Source organism: Brachyhypopomus gauderio, chromosome 2 (assembly GCF_052324685.1).
Source record: "Brachyhypopomus gauderio isolate BG-103 chromosome 2, BGAUD_0.2, whole genome shotgun sequence".
Taxonomy (NCBI): domain Eukaryota; kingdom Metazoa; phylum Chordata; class Actinopteri; order Gymnotiformes; family Hypopomidae; genus Brachyhypopomus; species Brachyhypopomus gauderio.
The window spans coordinates 26,393,420-26,401,960 of NC_135212.1; positions in this window are offsets into that span (position 1 = coordinate 26,393,420).

Sequence of the window (8,541 nt, forward strand, 5' to 3'; positions counted from 1 at the left end):
CAGTACAACAACGCTGCATCCTTCTGTTTTTCACTCATGCCAGATCCTGTTGCAATGACTGCGGGAGAAGCATTGTAGGTAGGACGACCCATTCCTCCCAGGTGACCTGCTGCTGAGTTGGAACAGATGGGAAGAAGAGTGGTTGTTCTTACCCAGCATCCACCTGTGGAGCTCAGTGTTGACCAACAAGAAGTCGTCAGAGAGCTCTACATGTTCAGCATATGAAGTGATGGTAAGACTTTGTGCTGTGGAGTCATCAGGCCCCACACGTCTCTTCTTCGTGATGACATGATCCAGAGTGACACCTAAGAAAACACTGTCCATTCCATGATTAGAGCTTTGTACAGCCGTGTTGAGCCCAGCTGCTGAGAGTGAAGATTCACAGCTGTGTCTTCTGGTCAGACTACTGTTCTAGCATGGGTCAGATCAAAACCATGCTGGTTTGAAGAATGTGTCCATATAAGGAAAGCCAAAATCCACAAACCCACAGATGTAACAGACTGGCATTGTGTGGACTAACTAGAGTGAAGGGCCTGGTGGACCAGATCAGACATAATCAGTGGACTCAAGGATTCCATTCCTCTTCCAAGGAACAGCATGTTGTCCACTAAACCTGTCAAACCAGTCAACCTGCACATAAACAAACCTGAATTAAGCCCTTGTCTCACCAAAACATTTGCAAATTCTGCTAGTCAGTTCCCCTGTGATTGCGATGGAGTGTCCCATTACAGCACATACAGCAGGTAAACAGAAGATGTCCAGATTGTTCATACGGCGGTCTCTGTCTATGAGCTATTTTCAATGCCTGAGTAGTTCATGACTTCAGGTGTGTGTGTGTGTGTGTGTGTGTGTGTGTGTGCGTGTGCGTGTGTGTGTGTGTGTGTGTGTGTGTGTGTGTGTGTGTGTTTGATTGCATGCATATATCTTGTTGGTTTTTTAATTTGGTTGAGTTGGTCTGTTCTGTTTCGAGTGTGCTGTCTGTAAGCAATGATTTAGTCTCCTCAGAGGCTGTTGCAGTATACCCTGACACAGGCCCGCAGGACTTTCAGATCAATACCGGCCTGGTGTTAGGAACAGGCTGGAGAAAATATTACGGTCACAGTCATACACCAACACATTAGACTTTTGCCCTTATGTCTTGCAAAGGAAAAATATATACAGTAAAGTGTCAGTGTTACGAGGGTTGAGGATTTGGCATTAGGTTCCAAAAGCCCAACCAGAGAGGAACAGAACACAACGGAGCATAGCACGAAAAAACACTGGAGCAGGAGAAGAGATTTTAAGATGGTGGACAAACTACTAACTGATTTGCAAGTGATAGTCTGTCTGCAATAGCGAACAGTGATGGCTAAGTTACCTTGAAAAAGTAATCCGATTACTGATTACTGATTACTCATTTTAAAAGTAACTTAGTTACGTTACTGATTACTTGATTTTAAAAGTAACTACGTTAGATTACAAGTTACTTTAGTAGTTACATTCAGCAGCAAAATTAATTTTTCCAATATTCACTTTATTGCAAGTGCATTTTTAACAGTAACAATGTATTGAAGCAGGTTCGGTAGCTGATGTAGAAACTGCTTAATCCAAAAATCCCGAGGAGGGAAACTTTATTGATAACGCAACCCTGGTGCGAGCAGGCTCCGCCCCCCAGTGTCACTTAACCCTTTCAGACCCTGCGTCCACTGCAATGGACATCACATGTTTTCTTCTCTTTTTTATGATTTGTTGTACAATAGACCAATTAAAATCTGTTAACAGTCAGAATAGACCTTTACCAACCAATCAAATAACACATTAGCCCTGTCCATTGCTTTAGGAGCCAAAAAAAACCACACTGAAGTTAGCAATGGCAGCACTCCAGCCAAAGAGGCAGAGTAAGGGTTCATTTTAACTACTTTTATCCGATTTAGAACACTTTATCCTCAATGTTATGAGTTAATTTTACACTTAAAGGGTAGTTTGTGAAATTAAATGTTCAATATCAATTGTAAAATCATAAAGTTAAACACAGGATTTTTAAAAATCTTGTTGTCCATCACAGTGGACAGTGGGTCTTAATGTATATAATTCAAGCATGCTTTTTAGTGCTGCTGTTAAAACTTTTCTTTTGCAATTGCAGTGTATACAGACAAATAATCTGTTAAATACAGTGTAAAATAAGATAAAAATATTTATTCCACACAGTACACTGCACATGATGTTAATTGACAGCGGAAATATATCAGAAATTGAAAGTTTGGATAGTGATGATGGTGAAGATGCAGAGAGTGCAAGTCTCTCAAGAGTAGGTAAACGTAGCTACCTGTTAAATACAGGTACTCCAACACTCCCATTGTTGTCCATAACACAATGTATGAACATAGCTACTTTTAATTATTGATTCCAGGAGATGAGTAAGTACCAGTGATGGGGCAAGAAGTTGTTCTTGAGACAGTAAATGATGAGGAAGGATCAGGGAAGGAAAATGAGGAAGAAATTGTTTTATATTGTGAAGGTGATCCTTATGCTAACCTGTCCAACGTCCAGTGGCCAGTGGCGTCTACTTGGGAAGATCCTATCACAAACATCACTGAACCATTAACTCCATATGCTTACTTCAAATGATACGTTCCACAAGAGATGTTTGAGCTGATGACCACCATGACAAATGTCTATGCTGAACAAACTGCTGTGAGGGGCTACAAACATGCATCAGTGCATGAAATAGAAGCCTTTGTAGGCTTGCACATTGCAATGGGAGTTCTGAGGTTTGCGAATGTACTGGGAATCGTACATGCAACCATAATTTCAACTAATTTCTCCTTGTTATATGTTATATATATTATTTTTCATAATAAGAGATGTTCCCAAAACTTGGATAGCATTTTTAGTCTATTGATCAGGTTTATTTTCAAAAAGAATAACAAACAAACCATAAAATTATACATATGATATAGCATTGCTTTACAACTGTTAAGACCCACCGTCCACTGCAGTGGACATAAAAAAAAATACTATAAAAGTATTATATTTAATTTTTTTTTACTGATTCTTGTTTTGGAGTTCATTACAGACAGAAAATTGCATTCGTATATTTTTTTCATTACTGGAACATAATTCGGGTCTGAAGGGGTTAAAGGGCTAAGACTCCTTGAGTGGCCAAGTGTCCATTAGGGAATTCGCTGTGAGGAGTAGTAGTCGCTACAGTATCTCCTGACATTACGTTTGTGTAGCTGCGCGGTATTATTTGTACATTTATTTGTAAACGTAATACAATCGAACTGTTCAGTCAGACAGCTTGTGAAACGAAATACCATTACAATTTCAAGCATTTTAAAGTAGGCAACATTAGTCAAAATTCCAGCACTTTTCAAACGTGGAACACAAAGCAACATTCAAATTCATCAGGTAAATGTTCATTCCCCTGTTTTTGAGGGGTGCTTCTTTACACTACCACATATAGTTACGGGAGGACACTGCAAAGAATGACTTGTAAAACGTGCTCGCGCTCTCACAGGGTCGCGTGCGGAGTCGAGCGCTACGGTCAGACGAAAAGTAGAACTGAGCCAAGAAGAAAGCAAAAATATATATTTTTACTAGGGAAAATGAAAATAGTAACGCACAGTTATTTGGATAAGTAACTTTAATCTGATTACTGGACTGGAAATAGTAGCGCGTTATATTACTTGTTACCGAAAAAAAGTGGTAAGATTAGAGTAACGCGTTACTCAGTAACGCGTTACTGACATCACTGATAGCGAAGTAATATGTCAGTAATAAGTATAACATATACTTATGTGTAACATGTTTGTTAGACTGCAACCATGTTATCTCTTAGTTTAGCACCTAATTCCTAACTTAGACACCTGTTGTAAGTTTTATACACTGTTGTAGTCATTATGATAGAGTCTCATATTGAATGTCATTAGAGCATATTCGGTATGTATTATTTGATTATTCTTTCCATTTCTGCCTGCGTATATACTATATCAGTCATCGACAAATTAGATATCAAATTGTCACCAGCATATCAGATTATGAGCACAACAATCTCAGCAACCTTATCATATCAGCATACTTCATCTTCATAGAAATAACAGTCTGCATTAGTTATGTTGTACTCTGTATGGATGTCTACCAAGTAGAAACATCTAAAGTAGAGAAGAGTCCATTGAGGCCATCTGTGACACTGCTTTGCTCCATAAGAACTGAGAGCTAGCAGCATACTATGCCGAGGATTATGGGAGCTATATCGAGAGCTCAAGGGGAGAACAGTTGGCTTCTGATAATGGTTTCTGATAATGAGTAAGGTTGGGTGTGATGTTTTACCTGTGGTAAATATGCCAGATATCATTTTGGGCAAACAGACTGCACTGTACTTCACTTTATAGTGACACTATACCAGCAGTGCATGAATAATTCAACCAACCTCACCAGATCACCCTACAGCTGATAGCTCACTTCATGGACATAGCTGATGTGCAGAAGGGCCATCCCTCTGACTTTGAGAAGTTCACATTCAGTGGTTAGTTGCATGATCCCAGCACTCTCCCCAGAAGGCAGTGTATAGGTGAAGTGTGGGACTCAACAGGTTGAGAACATTATTAACCGAAGGAGGCTTGGCATCAAGGCATCGGACTAGCATGTGCTGTCAGTTATCACTCAGCTTCCAAGTGGAAACTAAATCGAGCAGCAGGAAGTGGCTGGTGCATGACAAAGCTGAGCCTGGGGAAGCATCTTTGGGACATCTGATGACAAGACATGGCCCACCTACCATGTGGGTTATATATAAGGTCCTAGCAAGCCAGTACAACAACGCTGCATCCTTCTGTTTTTCACTCATGCCAGATCCTGTTGCAATGACTGCGGGAGAAGCATTGTAGGTAGGACGACCCATTCCTCCCAGGTGACCTGCTGCTGAGTTGGAACAGATGGGAAGAAGAGTGGTTGTTCTTACCCAGCATCCACCTGTGGAGCTCAGTGTTGACCAACAAGAAGTCGTCAGAGAGCTCTACATGTTCAGCATATGAAGTGATGGTAAGACTTTGTGCTGTGGAGTCATCAGGCCCCACACGTCTCTTCTTCGTGATGACATGATCCAGAGTGACACCTAAGAAAACACTGTCCATTCCATGATTAGAGCTTTGTACAGCCGTGTTGAGCCCAGCTGCTGAGAGTGAAGATTCACAGCTGTGTCTTCTGGTCAGACTACTGTTCTAGCATGGGTCAGATCAAAACCATGCTGGTTTGAAGAATGTGTCCATATAAGGAAAGCCAAAATCCACAAACCCACAGATGTAACAGACTGGCATTGTGTGGACTAACTAGAGTGAAGGGCCTGGTGGACCAGATCAGACATAATCAGTGGACTCAAGGATTCCATTCCTCTTCCAAGGAACAGCATGTTGTCCACTAAACCTGAATATAATACCCAGGCTAGACACATCAGAGCTTCACTGTTCTGTGTCCTGCGGCACAGGAACCCCTGCAAGTTATCAGCTGTTCAATTCTTGGGAGGAACTTAAGGACTCAGTGGAACAGGAGCTACATGGGGTTCTGGTCAAGCCCCACGGCAGAAGAGCACAGATGAGCACAGAGATGCAGACATGCAACACTTCTGAATTCTCTGAAGTTGAGAGGCTACCTGTGCCCAGGAGTCCAGGAACCAAAAGTGGCCAGAATGATGGACTTACCCGAATCCAGGCTCCCTCTCTTCCTGAAGCCCTTTGCTAGACTTGAATGGATTGCTTCAGACATATTTTAATAAAGGTGGACAGATGCTTAATGAAAAGATGGATGGAGAATTCTCTTCAACTGAAGAGAACTACCCATCTTTAACCTCTAACAAATAAAGCACTAAAGATGGAGATACTCCATAGCTGGAGGCTATTGCGCTTTACCAAGACAAGGAGCTCCCACAGACCTATGGGAGTCAATTTCAGAGGAGGCAAAAAGAAGAAGCTTTCATCTCCATGGCCCCATAATTACAATGTCAACTAGGCAGGCAACAAGTATGACCTGCATGTACTGTCAACTCAGCACCTCATGAATCCTGGAATCCAGATCTTTGGGGAAACATCTTTTCCTGTGAAGCCGTGCGTAGTCACGGGCATGTTGTGGACACGTCTGACACTAAAAGCACTGCAGTGATGCAGCTTGGGAGTTCATGGCCCACTACCACTGTGTGGTGTACAAACTGCAATCTCAGCAACCGTACTGCTGTCTGCTTTTACGCTGTACTCATACTACCCGACCGGACCCACATGTTTCTGCACCACTGCCAGCCCAAACAACAGATATGTGGTTTATGGTGTGAACCAACCATGTATCAAACAGACATGTGTAGTTAAGTGCACAATAATCCCAGGGGGAAATGTCTGCTGTTTCAACAACAAGTAGAGTCATGTCTCCATATGTTGGTGTACTATGGCAATAAACAAGACTCAAAGTCCACACAATGGACGTGATCAGAATCATGCACACTGACCCTGCTGTCTTTTAACAAACAAGCACATGCCTCTTAACAATAGATTGGACTGTCTTATCGCCGTTGTGTAACCAGGCCATTAAACAGCTCTGAACAATAGTGTAGAGCTCTGAGAGTTGACAGTAGTTAAGCTACCCGAGACAATGCTGCTTATGTCTGGGTGTCTGGGCACACATGACTCAGGCGTATGTGTGATCATGCATGGCACAGTCAGTGTTCTCTGTCCTTGTCATATAAGATGTGTTCATTAACTACATGTCACCATGACACCTCAGGAAAACATTGGTGGGTGTCAAGGGTATGGATGAATTTTGCATGTGCCGGGTTTAATTCTGCTGTCCCTGGAAGCTCCGCATGGCCATAGACAGTCTATTGTAGGATGACCAAACGTCTGTATTTCCCAGGACATGTCCGTATTTCACATCCTGTCCCGGGCGTCCCGGGTTTTTTTTTTAAGTGAGGAAATGTCCTGGTTTTTAAATTACCTTCATCCGACCATTAAAATTTAAATGTACAGGCACTAGAGCACCCTAACCCTGTTCTAACCCTAACCCTGTTCTTACCCTAACCCTGTTCTAACCCTAACCCTGTTCTTACCCTAACCCTGTTCTAACCCTAACCCTGTTCTTACCCTAACCCTGTTCTTACTCTAACCCTGTTCTTACTCTAACCCTGTTCTTACCCTAACCCTGTTCTTACTCTAACCCTGTTCTAACCCTAACCCTGTTCTTACCCTAACCCTGTTCTTACTCTAACCCTGTTCTTACTCTAACCCTGTTCTAACCCTAACCCTGTTCTTACCCTAACCCTGTTCTTACTCTAACCCTGTTCTTACCCTAACCCTGTTCTAACCCTAACACTGTTCTTACTCTAACCCTGTTCTTACTCTAACCCTGTTCTTACCCTAACCCTGTTCTAACCCTAACACTGTTCTTAGCCTAACCCTGTTCTTACTCCAACCCTGTTCTTACTCTAACCCTGTTCTTAGCCTAACCCTGTTCTTACTCTAACCCTGTTCTTACCCTAACCCTGTTCTTACTCTAACCCTGTTCTTACCCTAACCCTGTTCTTACCCAACCTGTTCTAACCCTAACCCTGTTCTTAATCACAATGTAGACAGCGGGACTGTCAGTATGCAACACCTGGTTTTCCCAAACAAAAATATGGTCACCTTATTGGCTCTATAAAATATAATTAGGTGCTCCTCTACTCTGCTCTCATTCACCCTTATATTCTCACATCTCTGTGTGTGTGTGTGTGTTGTTTGTGTGTGTGTGTGCACGCGTGTATGTGTGTGTGTGTGTGTGTGTGCACGCGTGTATGTGTGTGTGTGGGCGGGTGGTTGTTTGTGTGTGTGTGTATGTGTGTGTGTGTGTGTGCACGCGTGTATGTGTGTGTGTGTGTGTGTGTGTGTGTGTGTGTGTGTGTGTGTGTGCGGGTAGTTGTTTGTGTGTGTGTGTGTGTGTGTGTGTGTGTGTGAGAGAGAGGTATGCGTGTGTGTGGGTGGTTGTGTGTGTGTGTGTGTGTGTGTGTGTGTGAGGTATCAGATCCCCCACAGATAGAGATGGCTCTGAGTTCTTGTGCTCTTCTTTCTGTTCTTCTGGTGGCCTCCTGCTTCCTCCCCCTCCTCCCTCCTCCACTCAGTGGGGCGGAGCTAAGGCCAGTGCATCATTATTCATTCATACAAAGGCATTAATGGGAAATGTGCTTGTCTAGGCATAAAGCAGTGAGGAGTACGTGTGGCCCTCTCATTCGGGATAGAGCTGCTCATGTGCTTTGGGGATCCCACAAGGCACAAGGTGTCCTCCTGTCCTGGTAATCTTCAGCGTTCAAGCACTGTTTCTCATTTCTCTAAGTAGTTTGCACTGCTGTTAATCTTCAGTACTGGGTTCGTTCTGTTTGCTCATATATCAAACTGAACGTCCAGGAGCTTCCACCATGATCAAACTAGTCCCAGTGATCAGCACACATACTGACTGGTCTTTAATTACACGTCCTTCATACGATGGCTATTGCAGCACATCATGCTACATGCTTTCATGGGGGAGGCATACAATTCCAGCATGGTTTGT